This window comes from Pelophylax lessonae (genome assembly GCF_965119305.1).
Source record: "Pelophylax lessonae genome assembly, chromosome: 2".
In the NCBI taxonomy this organism is placed as follows: Eukaryota; Metazoa; Chordata; class Amphibia; order Anura; family Ranidae; genus Pelophylax; species Pelophylax lessonae.
In genome coordinates this window covers 532,597,215-532,620,770 of record NC_138769.1, presented here as the reverse complement: position 1 = coordinate 532,620,770, position 23,556 = coordinate 532,597,215, and positions in this window count along the sequence as shown.

The following is a 23,556-nucleotide window of genomic DNA, read 5'->3' as shown; positions in this document are numbered from 1 at the left end:
TGGCTGATAGCTTCCATTTTGGCATGGATCATGGCTTGATTGATTCTATTTTTGGTCCCAGCTAAAATAAGGTTAGAAGGCTTTCAAGATTTTTCCGTGGCTGTAGCTACCTGTAATAAAAGTTAAATAGGCGACGTGATAGGCTTGCTGCTTTAGAGTTCAAAAGAGCTACAGATAGATCTGGAGGAATAGTATTATCAAATTATCTCAAGATCATATCAAATATAACCTTTCCAAAACCTGTGAGCCACCAGGCAGTCCGACCTTATATGAAGGTGTGTACCTACATCAGTACAGCCCCAGAAACAAGACAGGGACTAATTTGAGACATAGTTCGCAATCCTGGCAGGGACCAAGTGCTAGCATGTGAGCACCATTATAATTATTAGTTTCCATAGCCACAGTATTTTGTGAGGATTATTTTGCATTCCAAATCTTGTTCAGTACTGCAGTTCCCACCGTGTTTGTTTTTTTAATGCAGTTTTAGTTTACCTGATGAACTACAGCAAACCTTGTATTTACTAACTCTGGTTACAAACTGGGCAACTGTCAATAAAAAATCAGTCTGGATGGTGCAGTAAGCCACAGCAATATCATGCTATATTCCATTATCCTAATGTCAACAAAGCAATAGCTAGCACAACCACAAATCATGGGCGGGACTGATATTTAGCGCAAGTAAAGATATATTAAATCCTGAGACAATACAGAAGAAATAATGAAAGCACCAAAAGACTTAGATGACCCTACAGAGGCGTTACCTTTTAATGGTGTATGGAAGTATTGGGAGATGCCCAACTGGCATCCTTTCAAACAATATCTATGGCTTTTCAAACGGCTTTTTCTAAAACACTGCCTCATTGGTAATATAGGATGTCAATACTGACTCTCGGTTATGGAACTCATTTGAGACTTTTGGCAAAAACTCTGGTACAGCATACAGGATTGCTCTATTTGAAAATACTTGGCAGTAAGGTTCTTTAAAAAAGAAAGCCTGTAACTCTAAAACCCTCCTGGCCTAGAAAACAGCAGTCAGGAAAACTGAAAACAATATTAGATGCCACAAGGAGTAGGTAGAAAACAATGGAGGATTCATGAAACTTTTAAAACCAAAAGCATATCCCACCTGGGAAAAATTGGCTTATTAAGTCACTTTAATGTTGCTGCTATCAAAAACATCTTTACTAAGGAATAAGAGACCCATGACTTTTTGGGTAAGGATAAGAGAGCTGAAGCCTGGACTGTCAGGGTGTTGTAGCTGAGGCAAAGCTCCAAGACTTGTACAATATATGCCCAGTGTACTAAATTGGGGACCTGTTTGTGGTAATAGGGTCTTTCCAGCTGCTGAAGTGTTTTTATCTTTTGGGGAATTTTCGCAAACTCTGATTTTATAATTATCAAGCTGTTGGAGAAAGTCAAGGATATTGCTTACAGAAGGCTTGACCTATTCCCAGCATTTTTGCAAAGCCATGTCCAAAACTTTTGCCCAGACCATACGGTAGGTTGTGGATAATTGGGTGCCCTTAAGTAGAGTCCCTGTTGTTACCCGAACAATATGAGATTTAATTTATCTCAGACAATATTTGGGTTAAAAATGAGAGTTCTTTGACTATGAATGAAAAGCTTCAAAACAGCAATTATTTATTGTTATATGGTTTGAAAGCCTATATTAATTTCACAACAATCTAACTAGGGTACACACAACAAAATGTAAAATATTCAAAGTTTAACAGAAAACATATATATATTGCATAGGATTCAAATGATTATGATATACATCCTAAAACAGACAACACACATGTATACATTTAAGTGCCGGGAGGTGCCCTGATATTTACCAGTGGTTAAGATGATATGGGGTCCCCTTCTCAGATCAATGGCTCCTACCTCCTCTTTGTTGGCCTTGCAATGATATACCCCTCTATCTCATAGACTTGTACATGGCTATTCTGATTGGGTCAGCTATCCCGCCTTATTCCTCCCTCTGGGTGTATCTCCTCCAGGATTGGACACTTTCCTCCTCCCATAATTAAGCCTCTTTCTAACCACTCCTCTCTGTGGGGGGGGGGGGAATTTATTCATAACTGTGGAGTAGCTCTGAAATTGCTACTTAAAATATGCAAGATTTATCCTTGAGGCCTGTGGCCCACCCCTCAACAGATGGCTTATCCTCATTGCATATCTTAATGAGAGTCCTTTGATATGGAGGGATACAAATCAGGGCGGGCATGTCAGTCTATTCATCCTAGCTCATTTGCCTCAGAATGTCTAGCTCCCAGAGATGTAATCGCAGGGTGACACCATGAGGCACATCAACTGGCTCCCTCCCGGCTACCCGACAGCTCAAATTCAAACAGACTAGTTGAAAGGTATTCACTTTATGTGTTTACATGTAAATAGCCAGCTGGCCTTTCAAAGCAACGTGTTACACTGGATTCATTGATTACTAAAACCGGTCCGTCTGGCTCACACAAATTATATATCTACGATAAATTCCCAAGTATGAGTTTGCAATCGAAAATGTGTACATTTACTTTCATTAATATATATTTACAATTACTGATGGAGTTTTATACATAAACCCCTCATCGGGCAACACTGTTATGGAAAAGAGAGATCTAGATGCTGCAACCCCTTCCTTTCCATTTTCATACCATTACATTCAGGCAGGTGACGTAATGAAGAAGGCCTTCTTGAACAAGTTGATCTTTCTGCAGAGGTAGGAGTAGGTTGGAGCCCACCATCTACTACAGGAGCAAGGAAAACCAGGCCGTCTTGGCCAGCAAGGAAGAATGACTATGACTGAAAACCCCTTTCTTTGCATCAAAAGTGTATATAGTATCAGCAACAGCAGTATTTAGACATGCACCAGGAGGTTTTTCTACAGTACAGATATTGCATCTTGCCCTAATGACTTCGAGCAGGTATGTCAAGTGAAACATTTTGTGAGTTGCACATTGGCCTTAGTGGCCATTAGATCCACTTGTGAAGTTCCCCCAGTTTAAAAAATTGGACAATGAGGTAGCGCTCGTTCACTGACCACTCATTAGGATTGATGAACACATGACTCAGCCTACACAGTTTTCCAAACCTGGCAAGTATGAGTCTGCCAATACCTGCAACATCTCTCTGTCCAGGAAAACAGGTTCAATGCTATATGAAGGAGCAAAAATTGTTTTATTTCCTTCCTGAAGAAAATTGTACAAGACTGTAATTTTGTTTTCCATTCTAAGTTTCACACAATTCTCCTCCGGCAATGTAAGAAACACCTTTAAGGCCTTAAAGGCCACAAGAAGCTCTAGCACGTTTGTATGTCTCAAGCTTGGAGCTGAGCACGGTGCTCCTGCCAATGTGCCCCCTGCCCATGAAACTGAAGTTATTGTGATCTTGTCATGTCTATGATCTGACAGATTTTCCTCTGTGGCAGAACAATTTTCACTAGTCTCAAATTGAAATCCATACCTAGAATTTCCAACCTCTGGGAAGGCATGAGCTGGGTCATCTGGCTGTTTAGGATCCAGCCAGGCTTGTATTGTGCGCCCAGGACCATTTGTTTCTGCATTTGAAGATGTGCCCTGGTCCCTGCCAAAAAGAGAACAAGATAATGATGGATTCTGATCTCTCATAGTCTCTAAATGTTTATCAACACTAGCAGAACCCGAAAAACCTTGTTGGTAAGCACAGTCAATATGGGAGACAGCAAAATTTATAATGACTTTGACGCATTGCAAATTGGGCATAACATTGATGGTCTGCTGCCACTAAAATATGAAAATCCCTTTAGCAGTGAAAAACAAAAGAAAATATTCTATGAAAAGTGTCCTGAGTTAGGACAGAAAATAAACATTTAGGGGGGAAGATTGGGTTGGGTTGGGTTTTGTGCTATAGTGAGTGGGGGTCCTATTCTGTGTCAGGGTCAAAGCAATTCCCATTTGAATGCTGACACAAGGGGAGCCAGGAAATATACATAGTCAATGCAGTTATATACGTTTATTTGAAAAAAAAAAATATATATATATATATATATATACAGTATATATTTTTTAATGAAACAAGCATTTATGCCCGAACTTGTCAACTTGTAATGATATCAGCCTCCTCTGCACAGCAACACTCACACTGGGACAGGGAGGGGCAGCACTCTAAACCTATCATGGCTCTATTCTTTTGCAAAGGCATCCTTATAGGAAGGGAAAGCGCAGGGATGACCTTATCAGTGTGCCTTTGCTTCTTTATTGTCCAATCCCAGGCTGACACCTAACTGCAGTAGTCTTCAAGGATCAAATCCTTTTGCAGGGTCTCATAATACATAGTTTCAAATATGTGTTTAGCTGTTTGCCTGCAGTTCAGCTTTACATTAGTTCACTATGCAAAAGATGCATTTGAATTGGTTGCTAAGTTTGACTGTTCTTTTACATAAAAAATGTCAACAGATTTTGTAAGAAAAAACTGGTAATATTGCTACTAAATGTTTCTAGGAAATTGCTGGTAAGCTGTTTCAGTGTCCATGACACTGTAAATAGATGCGCCTTTAAATATCCACATGGAAAGGACAAACATATGGACTTTTAAGTTTATCTTATTACATTACAGTGCATAAAAATATCTGGCTCTTAGAGATTCTGACAAATTTAAACCAAACCGTAAAAATGATGTTTCTGACATTTTTTTATTTGCACAAATTTATAGAAGCTATAAAAAGAATTTAGATATTATCAAGAAAAGAAGTACACATGAACGTGCCTTAGCAGCAGGAAGCAGTAGGCTAATTTTATCACATACATACATTTATTCTGTTAGTGCCACCTGGTAAATCCAAAGAGGCATACAATTTTCAAAGGGCTCAGCAAGAATTCCTTACTAAGTGGTTGATAAATGCATTTGTGTGATTCCAGGTACTTGTAAAATGTTTATCTACAATGTTCAATTGTAATTTTTTTCACAGCTACAATTTGACATCAAAATATGATGCAAATAAAATTTACACGTATATGCCCATGTTATCCTTTACAAGTAAAACATCTTCATGAAGGTTTTTTTTTCTATGCAGATAAACAAATCAGTCTGTCTGAAATTGATGGATTCCTTTCTTTCATGAGGCAGCTGCAAACATCTTCTAGCAGGTGAACCTGCTGGGATTTGGACTTCAGTGCTCCAGGGCACCATTTTTCTCTCTGGTGTTACAGTTATAGAGCGTTATTTTTTTTTTTTTTTTATACCTCTCTATGAGACAATTTAAGGTTGAAACTAGAATTAATTGGCTGTTGCAACTATTTGTTATTGTTACAACCAATCATATCTTCATGCTATTGAATGTGGAATTATCATAACTGCAATCATAGGTAATAGCAAATTAAGCCAAAGCTGTCTAAAAGTTTTGAATATGCACTCCGGAGTGTGAATTTTTCTGCACAACCCTAGCAACCCTTATTGGTGCTACCTTTGCCACTAATGTGATAGATAGAGAAATGGGAATCCTTAGCAATTTGGTGTGCAGATAATTTGCCGAATCTGGCCCTATGATCGGTATATTCAGTGATCTAATGATTTGAAGTGAATAGATAAAGATGTCTAAAGACAAACAAGTGGCAACTGTCCCCATCTTTACCTGGTCTTTGCAGGGTGGAGCACTGGAAGGGCGACATATGTCAAACAAATACAAAGGGATTTCCAAGCTCAAACTTACCAACAAGCCAGCGACTAAATTAATTGACCTGTCTAGCAATATGTATTAAGAACAGGGGTTTAGTCTGCACACATTTGCAAACACATGCGTAAGCTACAGGCCACAAAAGACCCCCTAATCACTTTACTTCTTCCCCTTTGCTTCAATCCAGAGCACAGCAGCCCTCCTCCCATACACTTGCTGACAATAAATTGCCAATAATGACATACAGTTGACATGGCTTTATTTAGACATCATGTTAATTATGTTCTGTCCTACAAGCTCTGATTCTTGTGTCATGTAATTTTTTTTAACATAAACTACTCCAAGAATGTGCACCCTACTTAAAAGTACAAAAGAAAATGCAAATTATTTTACTAATTTTCCCCTTAATCAGATGCAAGCTCACATCAAACAGGCAGGTGATACTTTCTACCAATAAAGGATCACATTGCTTCCACCTGATTGTATAAAATTATAAAAAAAAATACATTTATTTCAATAAATACTTATGCTTCTTACTATGGTAAGGGTGTTTATTAAATGTGTCTGCATCAAAAAGCAGGTACAAAGGTTTCAGCTTCTCTCTTTTGCTGAATTGAGCTCTAAGCACTAGGTCATAAGTGCCTATTTATACAGTAAATATAAAAAATGTATTTCTGGTGAGCTCCACAGAGAAATAATAAGTTGCAGCAATCTGAAGTAATATAAGATATAAGATGCCTGTTACTTCTTTTAATAATGTACTTATATAAATAATGTTTACATGGGTATAAGGAGGGAGTGACTTGTGGTCTGAACATTGTGAGGTGGGGTCTGACCAATACAGAGGAAGTGGACCAGGATCCAGATCATCTGTCTGCATTGTATTAGCATATAGTGCTTTGTTTCAAACCCTAGGCATGGCAGGATACTAGAGCTTATTAGACATATACAGAATATCATGATCCAAGCATTGAATTCCTCAGAACAATTTTATTTGCATTCCTGGACACTAACCAATTCCTTGTTGGCACCCCCACTGGTTCTAGCGTATTATTAGGGATGAGCCAAATGCACTTAAGTTTGATCCGACGACCGGTCTGTGAACACATCATATGTTCAGCCACCAAATCCAAACCCCAATGAAGTCAATAGGAGCTGAACCTGTCAAATCAATTATCCTTTTTTTAAAGGCTAATATGCAAGGTATTAGCAAAAAATAGTCTGATTGGATGGGTACTGCCATTGGGGACACACTGTTTAGAAGGGAGCAGTAAAAATATACCCACATATACCCAGTGAAGTGATTAGCATCAGATAATACACCTAAATTTACACAGGATCTCTCACCTATGAAAAGCAGGGGGTGAAGATCTAAAGTCTCACAGTGCAGATTTCAGTGAGGACATGATTGGTGGGAAAAGACACCTTGCTTTACACAATACACGGAAAACATGCAGGGCTGAGGATATTAGTCAAAGGCTGTGTGCTGGAGCTCTTGTTCTCCATCACTTTTTTATCTCTTGGAGTCAGGAAAAGCTGTTTAACCACTTGCCTACAGTGCACTTTCACCCCCTTCCTGCCCAGACCAATTTTCAGCTTTCAGCGCTCTCACACTTTGAATGACAATTACTCAGTCATGCAACACTGTACCCATAAAAATTTTGTGTCTTTTTTTTCACACAAATAGAGCTTTCTTTTGATGGTATTTAATCGCTACTGTTTTTTTTTATTTTTTGTGCTATAAATAAAAAATATTGTGAAAAAACGCATTTTTCTTTGTTTCTGTCATAAAATTTTGCAAATTAGTAATTTTTCTTCACAAATTTTGGTCAAAATTTATACTGCTACTTATCTTTGGTAAAAATAACCCAAATAAGTGTATATTATTTGGTCTTTGTGAAAGTTATAGAGTCCACAAGCTACGGTGCTATTCATTGAAAATTGATCACATTTGATCACACCTGATGTACTGAAGGCCTATCTCATTTCTTGAGACACTAAAAAGTCAGGAAAGTACAACTACCCCCCAAATGACCCCTTTTTGGAAAGTAGACATTCCAAGGTATTTAATAAGGGGCATGGTGAGTTTTTTGAAGTTGTAATTTTTTCCCACAATTCTTTGCAAATTTAAGATTTTTTTTTTACAAATTGACGTATTAACAGGTTATTTCTCTCACACAGCATATGTATACTTGCAACTACACCCCAAAACACATTCTACTACTCCTCCTAAGTATGGCGATACCACATATGTGAGACTTTTTCACAGCCTGGCCACATACAGAGGCCTAACATCCAAGTAGCACCGTCCGGCATTCTAGGAGCATAAATTACACATATAATTTCCTGACAACTTATCGCACTTTTGAAGGCCCTGGAGCACCAGGACAATGGAAACCCCCATAAAATGACCCCATTTTGGAAAGCAAACACCCTAACGTATAATTTTTGAGGCATAATGAGTCTTTTGAACGTGTCATTTTTTTCCACAAGTTTTTGGAAACTGTGGAAAGAAAATGAAAATGCATTTTTTTTTTACACAAAGTTGTCCATTTATGAAATATTTCCAACACATAGCATGTACATAGCAAAAATTTCACCCAAAAATACATTCTGCTACTCCTCCTGATTATGTCAATACCACATGTGTGAGACTTTTTAACAGCCTGGCCACATACAGAGGCCTAAGATCCAAGTAGCACCGTCTGGCATTCTAGGAGCACAAATTTTACATATAATTTCCGGACAACCTATCGCAATTTTGAAGGCCCTGGAACACCAGGACAATGGCAACCCCCATAAAATGACCCCATTTTGGAAAGTAAACAGCCCAACGTATAATTTTTGAGGCATAATGAGTCTTTTGAATGTGTCATTTTTTTTCCACAAGTTTTTGGAAAATGTGGAAAGAAAATGAAAACGCATTTTTTTTACACAAAGCTGTCCATTTATGCAATATTTCTAACACATAGCATGTACATAGCGAAAATTGCACCCCAAAATACATTTTGCTTTTCCTCCTGAGTATGGCGATACCACATGTGTAACATTTTACACAGCCTAGCCACATACAGAGGCCCAACATCCAAGTAGCACTTTACACAAAGTTGTCCATTTATCCACTTTAAGACTGGGCCTATTTTTGACACGGGGTGTTTACAAGCTAAAATCATTATTTTGCTAGAAAACTACTTAGAACCCCCAAACATTATATATTTTCTTTTAGCAGAGACCCTAGAGAATAAAATGGAGATTGTTGCAATATTTTTTATCACACCATATTTGCGCAGCAGTCTTCCAAATGCAATTTTTTTTAAATAAATTCACTTTTTTGAATGAAAAAATAAGAAAACAGTAAATTTAGCCCAATTTTCCACAATGTGAAAGATAACGTTATGCCAAGTAATTAGATACCCAACATGTCATGCTTCAAAATTGTGCACGCTCACGGAATGGCGCCAAACATTAGTACTTAAAAATCCCCATAGGCAACATTTTAAAAATTTCTACAGCTTACCAGCTTAGAGTTACAGAGGAGGTCTAGGGCTTAAATTATTGCTCTCGCTCTAACAAATGCGGCAATAACTCACATGTGTAGTTTGAACACCGTTTACATATGTGGGCGGGACTTGCGTATGCGTTCGCTTCTGCGCGCGAGCTAACGGGGACAGGGTGCTTTAATTTTTTTTCCTATTTATTTTATTTATAAATTTTTTATTTTTACACAGTTTTTTAAAAAAAAATGTTTTGATCATTTTTATTTCTATTACAAGGAATGTAAACATCCCTTGTAATAGAAATAGGCATGACAGGTCCTCTTTATTGTGAGATCTGGGGTCAAAAAGACCTCACACTTCACAACTACACTAAAACAGGAAAAAAAATAGTTGAAAAAGAAAAAAAAAAACAAAAAAAAACGCCCTTTAAACCGGTTGCTAGGCAATGACTTTTGACGTAGCTCCGGTCCTCCAAGACCATAGAGTCGAGTGAGAGAGAGGGGGGGAAGAAAGCGCCAGTGGAGTGCAGTAAAACGGAAGTTTTATTAAAAAAAGGGAAACAGGTAATGGTGACTCGGTGCTGGACTCACTTCTGTGCAGTCACTGTGGTGCCCTCCGTGGTATTGTCAGGAAGCTCGGTGCCTGCTCTAGGTCCTGGTGCGGTCCAATCGTCCGGGAGAAGTCCGGGGTCTCTCAGGCGACTTCCGGGTCGGATCGAATTAGGAGATGTAGAGCGCTGTGGAGGCTTCGTCTGGCTGCGTCTGACGTCACGGGAAGTCTGGGCTTTAGTGGGCGTATCCGGGCGTCACAACATGTTTCGGAGCATGCGCAACATGCCGCTGGCGGGCATGCGCACTCCTTTGTCAAGTGTCCGGATGGGAGGAAGTGAAGGAGGTTATATAGAAGGCTGGGGGCGTCATTAAGAATTAAAAGCGGCAATGGCAAATTGCCGGACGAAGCCTCCACAGCGCTCTACATCTCCTAATTCGATCCGACCCGGAAGTCCCCTGAGAGACCCCGGACTTCTCCCGGATGATTGGACCGCACCAGGACCTAGAGCAGGCACCGAGCTTCATGACAATACCACGGAGGGCACCACAGTGACTGCACAGAAGTGAGTCCAGCACCGAGTCACCATTACCTGTTTCCCTTTTTTTAATAAAACTTCAGTTTTACTGCACTCCACTGGCGCTTTCTTCCCCCCTCTCTTTCATGGTTAACATTGAGCTGCTTTGCTCACCCGGAGAGCAGCCCTGAGTGCAGCCCACCCTGGAAAACCACCCCCCCATCCACTTACAGAACAGTGGATTGTCCACACCCGGATTTCCCCTCCCCCCCTCCCTCCTCATATCCGAGGTCAGCCCAATATTCTCAGCTTCCAGGCACCTGAACCTTACTCCCCCCCAAGGCTGCTCCAGCTAACAGCTTGTTAAAGTACCAGTGCCTTGTCTGACCCCCGCCTGACTATTTGCCCTTACTAGCAGCCACAATAGAGAGTAGCACCCCCTGTGAGCGCTTTAAAACATACTTTCTCTTTCCATAGAGTCGAGTGAGGGCCATCTTGCCCTCACTTGACTTCCTGTCTCTGAGGATCCGGGACCGGATAGTTTTCCCCGCTTCCCGCGGGTCCGGTAAGCTGGGAAAACATCTGGGACGCAGCGGGAGGGGGGTGGGGCACCTCTTCCCCTGCACCGTAAGGGTAATTCCGCAGTGAATCTGCCACTGGGACCACCCTTATCTGAAAGCCGACTGCCCGCCGTTTAAAAAAATACCGGATAGCTGCCATAACCCCAGTATTTAGCTTTAAATGGCCGACGTATATAGTCGTTAGGCGGTCGGTAAGTGGTTGCATGTATATAGCAAAATTGCACCCCAAAATACATTCTATAAAGGAATAAAGGGAATAGTCTATGTTCATCTCCGATCCGCTACTATTAGCGTTTTCAAATTCTGAATCGAAGATCGGAATTGGATTCGAATACTGATGAGAGCTCCCCGGTGCTCTCATCAGTCATGGAGAGGACCTGAAGGGCCTCCTCGCTGCTGTACATCCTTTTTGACATGCTGGCTGTGATGGGCTGTGCGACGGGTGACTGCGGATGATCACTGATGGGTGGCAGGTGACTGATAGGTGGCAGGTGACGGTCACTGATGGGGTGACAGATGACGATGACTGATGGGTTGACAGATGACGATGACTGATGGGTTGACAGGTGACGATGACTGATGGGGTGACAGGTGACGATGACTGATGGGGTGACAGATGACAATGACTGATGGGGTGACAGGTGACGATGACTGATGGGGTGAGAGATGACGATCACTGATGGGGTGACAGGTGACGATGATTGATGAGGTGACAGATGACGATCACTGATGGGGTGACAAGTGACAATGATTGATGGGGTGACAGATGACGATCACTGATGGGGTGACAAGTGACGATGATTGATGGGGTGACAGATGACGATCACTGATGGGGTGACAAGCGATGATGATTGATGGGGTGACAGGTGACTGATGGGGTGACAGGTGACGGACGATGGTCACCGATGGGTGACAGGTGACGGGCGATGGTGCACGGCGGAACTGATGGCAGTCTCTGGTGACAGGTGAACTTTAGGCTACATTCACATGTGAGTGTAGCGATCGCGGGCAGAATCACTGCAATTCTGCCTGCGATCCCGAAATCATTGCAAATCGTGGGACGCCTGTTCGTTGGCTGTGATTTGCAATAGCACCCCAAACGCTGTGCGATGTTGCAGCGATTTCCGCCTGCTGAATCGCGGTAACATCACGCAAACAACGCATGACGCCCCAAAGAAACTCTCGTCACAATGGTCGCACCGCTCCGCCGTCATTTGACGGCGGGCGGGCGGCAAGTGGTTAAAGTGAATCATACAGACAGCAGAGAAATGAGGCAGCAAAGAGAAATTACTCTCAGTTCTTTGAATAGAGGCAAGTACACAGTATAGAGGGTTGTTCATAATTCACGTTTGAGGGTTTACAACCACTTTAATAATTAATCAGACAAAGTGGCACATCTATGGATACAACCTACTGCAGCAAAACTGACATTTACAAAAAAATGCAGTTTAAGTAACTTAGTTACATAGTTGGTAAGGTTGAATGAAGATATCAGTCCATTGAGTTCAAGCTGCGTGGGTGTAGATGTATGAATATGTATGTAGTTAAATCTCTACCATTTTTTTATATCCCTGTATATTGAATTTGCTAATATGCCCATCTAAGAGTTTTTTTTAATTATTGACACTTCCCGCCAACACCGCCAATTGTGGAAATGGTTTCACATCCTTACCGCTTTAACAGTGAACCTTGTACGTAGTTTAAAGCGTATGTTCATCTTTACAGAAAATCTGTAAGGTGACCTTACACTGGACCCCCATCCTCCCTGGTCCCGCTGTACTGTAGTTCCGTGATCCTGCTCTGTCAGGGACTGGAACACTGCTTTACTGGTCTGGTCATTTGAAATCCCTATGACCTAATGTCCTATCCATATCTCTCAGCATGTACAGACAAAAGGCATTCTAATTGGTCAGCACTGTCCCATGAGATGGCATTGACCAATTAGAATCTGTCTATCCCATCCTTTCAGCACTGCAAGAAGAGAAAGCCAGAAGAATATCAAATTCTTGGACCAGTGAAGAGGCGTTATGGTCCCTGACAGAGCAAGATCCTGGGATTACAGTTCCACGGGACTGGGGGGGGGGGGTAGAGAGGAAGTCCAGTGTAAGGTCACCTTACAGATTTTCTATAAAAGTGAACTTACACTATAAGGTTAAACTACTTCTCTTCCAACTTCACTAATGGACCACTCGGTAAAAGATGCAGATACTTACCAGGGTCAGAGACGTGGTCAAGGAATGCCAGGGTCATATACGGTTTGGCAGCAGGAAGTGTGGCTAAGTTGTAGGCTGAGGTCAGTACCAGGGAAGCAGGCAAAGCATAGTCAAGTACTAGGCCAAGGTAAGTATCAAGGAATCGGGCAGAGCAGAGTAAAGGTCAACCTGAGGTCAGTATCTTTGTTTCATGGAGAAAGGTCAGGCACTAGCCTGGTCAGAAACAGAAGTTTAGTCAACAGGAACAGGAACAGGAACACAGAAGCACAGGTCGTGGGGAAGTTAAAGAACATCAAACAACTAGCTCACATCAAGACCTCCTTTAACCACTTTACTACCGCTTACGGGAATACTACTGCGGCAGAGTGGCTCGTTCCCGTCCAGTCACGTAGTATTAACGTGACTGGACTCCTCCCCTTCTGGGCGGCGCTTGCGCGCCGCCGGAGGCTCGCTCCCGCTGTTTTCATTCACAGCGGGAGTCGGGCCAGGGGAGGAGCAGCGGCGATCGCCGCTGCTCTTACCCGATCGTCGGGGATCGAGTCTGGAGATCCGCCCGCTGTGTGTAAACACAGCGGGCGGATCTCCATAGTGACAGGGAGTGACAGATCGGACTGTTCAGCATAGCTGGACATCCGATCTGTCCATGAATCACATAGTCACCTCCCCCCCTACACGTCAGTAAGCACCAGGCATACATTAACCCCTCCCTCTCCAATAAAATTAACCCCTTCCCTGCCAGTGTCATTTTTACAGTAACAGTGCATATATATAGCACTGATTACTGCAGTAATGTCACTGGTACCCCCAAAAGTGTCAAAAATGTCAGTCAGGGGTCCGGTCTGTCCGCCGCAATGTCGCAGTCCCGCAAAAAAAATCGCAGATCGCCGCCATTACGCGTTAAAAAAAAAACACCAAAAATGACAGAAATCTTTCCCTTTGTTAGTAAACGCAATAACTTTTGCGCAAACCAATCAAAATACGCTTATTGCGATTTTTTTTACCAAACATATGTAGCATAAAACAAATTGGCAAAAAACTTTTAAAAAAATTGGTTTTTACATCTTTTTTGGGGGGAATTTCATATAAAAAAATGTGAAAAATATTGTTATTTTTTCAAAATAAACGCTCTTTTTTTGTTTATAGCGCAAAAAGTAAAAATCGCACAGGTGATCAAATACCACCAAAAGAAAGCTCTGTTTGTGGGAGAAAAAGGACGTAAATTTCGTTTGGGTACGGCGTCGCACGACCGCGCAATTGTCAGTTGAAGTCGCACAGCGCCGAATCGCAAAAAGTGGCCTGGACGGAAGACAGCAAAATCCTCCGGTTGTAAAGTGGTTAAATAGGCAGCTGGGCGCTATTCCTGGGATTCATCGTGCATGGTCATGAGCCAATGCACACGGATGTGCACACCAATGTGTGCAGACATGTGGGCTGATGCACGCTGGCACACACAGATGTGCCTGTGTGTCAGTGCATGCCATTTACTGACTAGAGCTTGTAGAGTATGAGCATTAGTTTCCTGACACACCAAGACTGAGCTATTTATCTCAACCTTTATATCATTTATATAAAGTTAAATTTAAATGGAATTGGTCCCAGGAAAGAGACACTGTATTTATCACCACACTTTGAACATGTTCCTGTAACCATTTTTCTATCCAAGTACATACACTATTGTCAATGCCAACAGCCCTCAGTTTTTAAATTAAGGGTTTATGGGGTACTGTATCAAATGTTTTGGCAAAGTTCAGATACACTATGTCCACAGGCATTCTTCTATCGAGATTACAGCTTACCTCTTCATAGAAGTCTAAAAGCTTGGTCTTGCAAGATTGTTCTCTTGCTTTGGGTTCACTGACAATTTAGAGCAATTCTTATAGGTCTGCTAGACTAATTGACAAAACAGACTTCCTTTATTTCTCCCAGTACTTGTCTAGCATGGTTGTTAAAAAAAAAACTGGGCAACCAGCAAGGGGTGTAGCGCTGGTCCTTCAGTACCAGACCTGGGTCCCCTAATTCAGCAGGGGTGGCTGGAGGCAGGGAGAGGACTGACAACTTTGGGCACCTCTGTAGTATGCTCTGCAGCAATATAAAACAAAACTTCCCAGTGCCCTGTTTGTTCAGAGGGGGCTGTGGGGCAGAAAGGGAGCTATTTATTAAACTTCAGGTGCAGGCGGAGTTATCTCCTTCACCGTAGTTCCAGATGATTGGATTAAAGTGCTGGCCTATTCTGTATGTATCCACTGGGACAGGCCAGGACTTTAATTTCATTGTCAGGAAATGCAGCACTGCAAGATACTCAGCCACATCTGAAAGTCATTAAACAGTTCCATTTCTGCCTCCTTCCCCCACTGAACAAATGGGACCCTGGGCAGATTTTTTTTAAATTGCTGCAGACTTTGTGGTGCCATCTAAAGAGCCATCTGCAACCAGATTGTGGCCGCACCATGTGTACAATCCTGTCTGAAAGAATTTTGACAGTTTGGGTAGGCGGCTGGGGTTGGTAAAACTGTGACACAGCCTACCTGTTTTTCCACCCCCAGCCATCCCTTTGAAGGAGCTCAAAGGGGTTTATTTACTAAAGTTAGAGAGGGCAAAATTAGTCACAATTCTGCAGAGAAACCCATCAGCTTCTAACCTCAGCTTGTTTAAATAAGCTTTATCGATAAAACCTGGAAACTGATTGGTTTCTCTGCAGAATTGTGACTAATTTTTCCCTCTCTAGCTTTAATAAATAAACCCCAAAGTGTCCAGTAGCTTTGGATTATTGTACACTTGTGTTGGCCTCTGAAGAGCCATCCATAGTAGAATGCTTTTCAGGCTAAGTTTTACAGGCGGTGAGAAAGCTTCCTTACCACCTGATTTAAACCCTGAAAACCTGCACCACCAGGATGCTACTGCCTGCATTTTACTAGGGGGATCTAGTTCAGTGGAGTGGTCACATTTGGCTGCCAAAGAATAATTTTTGCCACACTGCAAAACAAAGCATTGCAGCTACAGTAGGAATACACCCTCATCCACAGGTTTTGCATCCTTTTTCCGTACACTACCTCTCCTAACACTTGCACTCTATAGTTTACATATTTTTGACCCCTGCACTCTATGTCTTACCCACTCCTGACCCTTGAACTCTGTACATTACCCAACCTGACCCTTTAACTATGTATATTACACACCTGACCTCTGCAGTCTATGCATTACCCACTCCTGACCCTTAAACTATATACATTACCCAGTCCTGACCCCCTGAACTATGTGCCTTACATGCTCATGACCCCTTCAATTTGTAGATTACCCACTCTTGACCCTTGCACTTTGTAAATTACCCACTCCTGACCCCTGCACCTGTACATTACATACTCCTGGCACCCAAACTCTGTACATTACCCACTCCTGACCCTTTAACTATGTATATTACACACCAGACCTCTGAGCTTGGTGCAATACCCACTCCTGACCCTTGAACTATGTACATTACCCAATCCTAATCCCTAAACTATGTATATTACCCACTCATGAACCCTGAAATATGTACATTACAAACCTATAACCCCTGCGCATCGTATTGTACATTACCCACTCTTGACCTATTAAGTATGTACATTACCAACTCCTGACCCCTGCACTCTGTACATTACATACTCCTGACACCCAAACTCTGTACATTACCCACTCCTCATCCCTTAACTATGTATATTACACATCTGACCTCTGAACTCTGTGCATTACCCACTCCTGACCCTTAAACTATGTACATTACTCAATCCTAACCCCTTAACTATGTACATTACTCAATCCTAAACCCTCTCGGGCGAGATGGTTATGTACACTAACTATGATATGGTATAGTTATATTGTAACCAGAATATGTTGTATGTATGTATGTTATGTATTTTGACCATTTCCACTGTAACTCGATTGAGTAATCTGTTTTTATACTGTTTTTATACCATATTGTTTGCTTATAAACCTTTTTTTTTTTCAATAAAAATTGTTGGGACAGAAACAATGGCAGTGTAACTGAGTGTTAGTGTTATGGAAGAAAGGACTATCACAGGTTAGAGGAATAAGGGATACAGAGTCAATGCACCAGATGCTATAGCCCATGTTTATTTTGGCACATCACTCAGTCTCTGCATAATAAATGTTAGGCTGGACACTCTTGTATTGAGCCGAGGTCTTGATTTGGAAGAGCAGTTTTCTATTACATTTCAGCCTTTCCGAAAGTTTACACTTTGGCTTTGTATATGGATGTCTGCTTCACTATTCACTTTACATGATACCAAACAAAATTAACCTAAATTAATTCCATTAAAATATTTCACATTGTTACACTATCATTGGGACACGCTTTTCACTAATTATCGTTTTTTTAGTGTGGTTCACTGTTCCTGTGAAATATATACAGGGCAGGCCAAAAGGAGTCGTATCTATGATATACTGTACATTATTATACATTATACATTGTAATGGGGACCCTCCTCATTTTGCTTTGTTGGTACGGAGTTACCTTGACAGCACTCTCCAACAGCATTGAATCAGCAGCATTGACTGGCCGCCATGTTCACCAGACCTGACACCTATGAACTTCTGCTCAATGCAATAGTAAAGGATATGTCTCATAAGAGGAAACCCCACACAGTGGATGAATTGAAGAAATTAATCATACAAGCATTTATGGACATTGATGCTAACCAGAATTTGCGTGGTACTGTTGTGTGTCATGGACTGAATCGAGAAATGTTGCAACATTGTTGAAGGATACTTTTGAGCACCTAACAGAGACAGGTTCTAGGACTGTTGCAGCTAAGATATTAAACATGACTTGATTAGTGTTGTATGCCCATATTTAGTGAAATCAATCTCAATATCTGTAAAGTAAAAGAAACAACGAATAAATGAAAAAAAGAAAATAAAAATAAATGAATAATTAAATAAAATGAAAATAAAATGCCATGATCTGATCAGAAATGTATATCTACTATAACACCATGATCCAGTCAGTAATGTATACTGACTTTTGGCCCATCCTGTGTAAAATTATGCATTATGCAATTGTAACAACTTAAACTGCTCTATTTTTAAATTCAGGCCTTTTTTCAACAACTTACAGCAACATTATCTTCAACTAAGAAACAGAATAGTGTTCACAGGACAAGCTATGCATCTGTTTCTTTGTTTCTCACATTCAGGTGGTGGTGGGGTTGACAAACTTGTTATCATGAGCATCTACACCAACAGAACTGTCTGTTTTTTGCTAGTGTGCCATGTACCTCACTGCAGTACAACACAACACACAGGCTGATCTAGTTTTCCTTTCATTCCGCTTTGTTCTCAAAATACTGCAACATGTATGCAGTGACAGTCACTGCATTAGCAGAACGTGCTTTGTGTAATCAGCATAAACAAAAAAAAAGTACAGGTGCAGTTTTCCTTCCATTGCCATGCTTTGGCAACCTATTCTACATTACAACCCCTGGCAAAAAGTATGGAGTTACCACTTTTGAAAACATTTTCATTCAATTGTTTAATTGTGCAGAAAAAAAACGAATCACAAAATGCTTCAAAACTATTTTCCTTTAACATTCTGACTAGGACACTTAAAAAAATAAAAAAAACTGTTGCAACTGTTTTTGCAGATTAAGCAGAGGAAAAAAATATAGAATCACTCAATTCTGAGGAAAATATTCTAGAATCATGAAAAAAACACTACAGTACACCACTAGTACTTTGTTGCACAACCTCTGGCTTTTTTAACCGCTTGCTGACCGCCGCAAGTACATATACTGCGGCGGTCAGCCCCATGCAGGCAAAGTGACGTATGGGTACGTCACTCGCCTGCGAGCCAATAGGGGGCGAGCGCGCGCCGCCGGAGGCGCTCTCCCGCCCCCGCTCGTTCACGGACACCACCCGCGTGTGTGCCCGGCGGACCCGATATCCGCCGGTCACTCGCGATCATCCGTTACAGAGGGAGAAAGGCAGGCGGCTAATGTAAACAAAGCCGCCTGTGATTCTCCCATGTGTAAGTGCAGAGTCCTGCTATGCAGGATCGTATATTTCTGTAGTTACACCACTAGCCACATCCCTTCACAGTTAGAAGCACGCCCCTAGGGACACACTTAACCCCTCCTTCTCCAATAAAGTTAACCCCTTCCCTGCCAGTGTAATTTTTACAGTAACAGTGCATATGTATAGCACTGATTACTGCAGTAATGTCACTGGTACCCCCAAAAGTGTCAAAAATGTCAGTCAAGGGTCTGATCTGTCCGCCGCAATGTTGCAGTCCCGCAAAAAAAACGCAGATCGCCGCCATTACTCATTAAAAAAAAACAACAAAAATGACTAAAGCTTTCCCTTAGTTAGTAAACGCAATAACTTTTGCGCAAACCAATCAAAATACGCTTTTTGCAATTTTTTTCACCAAACATATGTAGCAGAAAACAAATTGGCCAAAAATGTTAAAAAAATTAGATTTTTATATTTTTTTGGGGGGAATTTCATATAAAAAAATGTGAAAAATATTGTTATTTTTGCAAAATTGTCGCTCTTTTTTTGTTTATAGCGCATGATCAAAAAATCTCACAGGTGATCAAATACCACCAAAAAAAAAGGGAAAAAAGGACGTCAAATTTGTTTAAGTACAGTGTTGCACGAACGCGCAATTGTCCGTTAAAGTCACGCAGTGCCGAATCGCAAAATAGGGCCTGGTCAGGAAGGGGGTAAAATCTTCGGGGGCTTAAGTGGTTAACAGCTTGAATTCCCTGAGACATGGATTTAACTATTGTCAAACAATATTCTTCGTCAATCCAGCTCTAACTTAATCTTATTGCAGTTGCCAGATCAGCTTTGCAGGTTGGAGCCTTGTGATGGATCATTTTCTTTCATTTCCACCATAGATTTTCAATTGGATTGAGGTCAAGACTATTTGCAGTAAATGTAATTGACATTATATGTCTTTCTTGAAGGAAAATTTTCACGGCTTTTGCCCTATGGCATAATGCATTAACATCATGAAAATTATGTCGCCATCACCCAACATCGTTTCAATTGATAGAATAAGAAAAGTGTTCAAAATCTCAATATATTCTTGTGCATTTATTAAAGATTTAATGACTGTCATCTCCCCCGTACCTTTACTTGACATGTAACCACACATCATCAATGATTGTGGAAAATTGCATGTTTTCTTCAGGCAGTCGTCTTCATACATTTCATTGGAACAACACCAAACAAAAGTTCCAATATCATCTCCCTCCCCAATGCAGATTCCTGATTCGCCACTGAATATCACTTTCATCTAGTCTTCACTAGATCCCATTTCCTTTAGGCGATGTCCTACAGTTCGGTCACAGACATTGACTCCAGTTTCTGACCATTTTTTCCTCATTTGTTTTTTTGTGCATTTTCTGTTTTTTTTTTAAAGCAAAAGACCGAAAATATATATTTTTTTGATCTTTTGCTTTTTAAGGTAAAGAAGAGATCTTGTTTTTTTTTTTTTTTTAACCTAGATCTCTTTATAAAGAAGACCTGCCATCCTTATTTCTATTACAAGGGATGTTTACATTCCTTGTAATTGGAATTAAAGTGATCAAAATAAAAATAAAGGGATAGTGTAAAATAAAGAAATATATAAAATAAATAAATAAAAAAAGAATTTAAAGCACTCCGTCTCTCTGTGCATGTCCATGATTGATTTTCTTTAGCCCACTGTAACCTTGTTTTTTCTGTTTAGGTGTTAATAATAGTTTTCGTTTTTCTTTTCTGTATGTAAATCCGATTTCCTTTAGGCGATGTCCTACAGTTCGGTCACAGACATTGACTCCAGTTTCTGACCATTTTTTCCTCATTTGTTTTTTTGTGCATTTTCTTGGTCTACTGGTATGCTTCCCTTTAACAACCTTCCCATGTGATTTGAACTTGGTCCAGTCCCATTTTAGGCCTAGCTAACTGGGAACAACCAACATCTTTTGCAACATTCCGTGATGATTTACCTTCTTGAAGAAGTTTTATAATCCTCTCCTTTGTTTCAACTGACATCTTTCGTGTTGGAGCCATAATTCATGTCAATAAGGATGGCGCAACAGCTCTCCAAGGTGCGCAAGCACTCTTTTATTACCTGTAGACTAATTAGCAGATATAATTTGATGCAGATGTTTGTTTTAGAACTGCAAAGTACATGATGATTCCATAAAATTGTTCTCAGAATTGAGTGATTCTATATTCTTTTTCCTCTGCTTGATCTGCAAAAACAATTGCAATTGACTACAGTTTTCTTTCTTTTTTCTTTTTTTTAAGTGTTTCTTAAAGCCAGTTGGTTGGAATGTTAAATGAGAGGCATGTCTGTGATTCATATTTTTTTCTACACAATTAAACAATTGAATGAACATTTTTCATGCTTTTTGCCAGGGGTTGTATTAGGCTGCCTTAACATAGTGCATAGTATACCACCATGTACCACATGTGAATGGGCAGGTGAAGAGAGCCTTAATGATAGGAAGGGATATTATAGACTGGAGTTCTAACTTTGTCCTTTGCTGACACGTTTCCTTTTGGATTAGAACCTCAGAGCTTTTGGATTTGCTGACTAAATATCCTCCTTACAAACAGAAGAATAGAGAACACTAAAGGAAGGCTCTGTCATCATCCTTCTCGTACAACAACAACATTAAAAAAAAATAGTTAGAGGGTGCGCATGCGCGGGAGCTCCGGGACGGATGACTAACCCGTGAGCTCCGCACCGCTCCGGTCTATTGGGAGCCCCAGAGCCGGCGCCGCCGGGAGATTCTCTCTCCCCGCCAGCATCCAGCCTCCCGCACTCCCGAGGGACACTTTCTGTATGTCGGCCGGCTTCAAGAAAGAAGTTTCCCGCCGACTCGACTTTTCCTCCCCCCTGCTGGACGGCTCTAAGATGGCGGCGGCCATCTCACAGCAACTGGATACGGGAGGCAGCTCTGAGGTAGGAGGTCAGCAGGAATCCATTGCAGACGTACCCCCTGCTTCCCCAGGACCCTGGTCTTCCCCAGTGACTCCAGCATTTCATATTAATTACCCGGAGACCTCTCCTGCCTCCACAGAATCCCTGCTGCACCGATCCCTGGCTCATATAGGGGGGACACCAGGACTCCACAGCCCGGCCTCTCAGGCCTCTCAGGCATGCTCGCAGCAACTGGGTCTCAGTCCCCTGTGTCCCAACCCTGAGATAGCACACCTTATGGTCCAATTCTCTGACATGCTGGCTGCGGGCTTAGCACAAACGGCCACCCAGATTACCGACTCAATCAAGGCGGAATTACAAAATATTGGTGCAAGAATGGAAGCTATAGAATCCACAGTGGACCAAACTGTGGCAAGAGCCAATCAAAATTCAGTTTGTATCCAGACGCTCCAAGAACAATTGGACACTGCACTTTCATAGTTGGACGACCTAGAAAATAGGAACAGAAGGCTTAATTTCAGGATTCGTGGGGTCCCCGAATCCATCACGGATGTTCCCACTTCTGTTAAAAGCTTTATAAAAGATCTCATCCCTGACATCCCGGACCGCCGCTAGAGCTAGACAGAGCGCACAGAGCCCTGCAGCCACCTCGCAAGGACGGTTTACCAAGAGACATCATTGTCAAGCCACATTTTTTCGGGGTGAAGGAAGAAGTTATGAGGAGAAGCAGGGGCAAAGAGGATCTATCTGTGCAAGGTCATAAAATTCAACTGTTCGCTGACCTCTCACCTATGACTATTCAACGCCGCAGGTCCCTGAAACCACTACTCACTGCTCTTTCCAACAAGTCCCTGAAATACTGGTGGTCCTTCCCTTTTCGGCTGAACTTTCAACATCACAACAAGACTCTTAGCTTTTCCAACTTCCAGGAGGGTGAAGGCTTACTTCTGCAGCTGGGAATCATCACCAGAGACTCTCAGACCTCTGCTCTGACAGCAAGACCACCGTCGTCCAAGCGACCTCCTCCAATCAGCCCTCTCTCGAATGTTTGGAACAAACATCAGTCGAAACAACATTGTGATGTCCAACCCCCTTGAAGATTCTGCTTGGTCACATTTCCGGTTTTGTCCTTTTCCCACTTTTTGCTTCTGGGATTCTTATCCCTGACGGGGTGGCTTGATTCCACCACAGTCCTACTTAGAGGTTTTTTTTTTTTTTTTTATTTAACCTTTTCTTGGACTCTCCTCCCCGCAACTCGAAATGTATCTCCTCATCATTCGCTAGCTTTACCATTGCAGCATATGTCATTTGATAATGTTTATTCGCATTATAAGGATGTGTAGTTTATTATTGCTCCTCTCCCGCAGACCCTCTCACCACCAGTCTAGGCCCCCCTATTGCGGCATTCCTTACTGACCCCTTTTTTTTTTTGTTTTTACACTGCTCCTAGGTGATAGCTTTGGCTGAGGCCATGCTTACCATTTCGCCTGCTCCTCCTACCCTACATTCTTATCTTACCTCTCCTTCCCTCCACCATGCTCCCTCCTCTCCCTACTTTCACTCACTTTCCTCCACCTCTTTCACGAGCCTCCCCCTTCCCCCCCCCCCTCATCC